The sequence below is a fragment of the Arvicola amphibius genome, chromosome 3, assembly GCF_903992535.2.
Source record: "Arvicola amphibius chromosome 3, mArvAmp1.2, whole genome shotgun sequence".
NCBI classification, from domain to species: Eukaryota; Metazoa; Chordata; class Mammalia; order Rodentia; family Cricetidae; genus Arvicola; species Arvicola amphibius.
Genome location: NC_052049.1, coordinates 88253167 through 88255353, shown reverse-complemented (window position 1 = coordinate 88255353; position 2187 = coordinate 88253167).

Below are 2187 nucleotides of genomic sequence, written 5' to 3'. Positions count from 1 at the left end.
CTTCAGATAACTGTTTTCTAACAGGAGAACAAAAGTGTATTAATTTGGATGGAAGAGGAGATGTTGTTATTTTTTTCTGCTGTGTAGTACACCATTGTGTAAATGTGCCACATTTTCCTTATTCATTCTTCAGTCAAGGGCATTTAGGTTGTTTCCAGGCTCTGGATATGGTAAACAATGTTGCTATGAACATAGTTGAGCACATGTCCTTGTGGCATGAGTGAGCATCCTTTGGATATATGCCCAGAAGTGGTATTACTGGGTCTGGGGGAAGGTTGTTTCTTAATATTCTGAGAAATCACCACACTGATGTCCAAAGGGGCTTTTGACAAAATACAACATCTCTTCATGATAAAGGTCTTGGAGAGAGCGGGGATACAAGAAACATATCTAAACATAATAAAGGCAATATACAGCAAGCCAACAGCCAGCATCAAACTAAATAGAGAGAAACTCCCAGAAATTCCCCTGAAATCAGGAACAAGACAAGGTTGTCCACTCTCTCCATATCTATTCAATTTAGTTCTTGAGGTCCTAGCTAGAGCAATAAGACACCAAAGGGATATCAAAGTGATACAAATCAGAAAAGAAGTCAAACTCTCACTGTTTGCTGATGATATGACTATGATATGATAATTTATATAAGTGACCCCAAAAATTCTACCAAGGAACTTTTACAACTCATAAACACTTTCAGTAATGTAGCAGGATACAAGGTAACTCAGAAAAATCAGTAGCTCTCCTGTACACAGATGATAAAAGGGCTGGGAAAGTAATGAGAGAAGCAACACCCTTCACAATAGCCACAAATAGCATAAAATATCTCAGAGTAACTAACCAAACAAGTGGAAGACTTGTATGACAAGAACTTTAAATATTTGAAGAAAGAAATTGAAAAAGACACCAGAAAGTTTAAGATCTCTCATGCTCTTGGGTAGGTATAACTACCATAGTAAAAATGACAATCTTACCAAAAGCAATCTATAGATTCAATGCAATGCCCATCAAAATCCCAGCAAAATTCTTCACAGACCTCGAAAGAACAGTACTCAACTTCATTTCTCTTCTCCAGGTTACATTTTGGACATATTTGCAAAATATTAAGGGGATGAAGTTAGGATTATTCCCAATTTATTTAAAGAGATAGATGAGGATTAAGAAGAGCTAGATAGTCTGATGTGCATTGTATAGAATCTATAAATAGCTTTTGGAAAAATGGTCATTTTTGGAAGATTAATCCTACAAATCTATGAATAGGAAGTGTCTTTCCATTTTCTTATGCTTTTTTCTGTCTCTTTCTTCAGATATTTAAAGTTTTCATTGTATATATATTTTTCTTCCTTAGTTAGGTTTACTCCTAAATATTTTATTTTCTTTAAGGCTAATATGTATATAGTGTGTTCACAATCATATCCTATAAGTGTTTGTTTGTTTTCTATAGAGTAGCTATTGATTTGTGTATGTTGATTCTGTATCCTGCCATGTTGGCACTTTTGTTTATCACTACTATAAGTTTTTTGGTAGGATTCTTGTAATATCTAATGTATAATTATCATGTCACCTGTAATTAGAGATATTTTAAAATCTTCCCTTCCCCTTGACATCATTTTAGTTTACTTCTTTACCTCTATGCTCTAGCTAGTACTTTGGTCACATTATAGAAGAAAAGTGAGAACAGTGGACATCATCATTCCATGCTGACTTCAGCAGGATTCTTGGAAACTTTTATTTATAATAGTATTGCCTTGGCTTTCTTATAAGCAGCTCCTATTTATTTTGTTTAGACATGTTACATCTAGCCATACATTCTCTAGGACTTTTATCTTGAAGGAACGTTGGAATTTGTATAATGATCATGTGATTTTTTTGTCTTTAAGTTCATTTTTTGTGGTTCACTATATATATTTTTAAACTTTTATTGATTCTTTGTGAATTTCACATCATGCATCCCAATCCTACTTACGTCCATGTCTCCTTTTACTCACCCTCTGATCTAGCAACCCAGCCCCTAAAATAAAACAAGATTTAAAAGAGAAATGGAAAACCAAAACAATCAACCAACCAAACAAACAAAACCCCCAGAAAACAGAAAAGAAGAAAAATAATCCCATTGTGGGAGCTATAGTGTGGCCTGCTGAGTCATGTGGTTGACTCTTTACTCCTTACATTTTTACTTGTAAGTGGTTT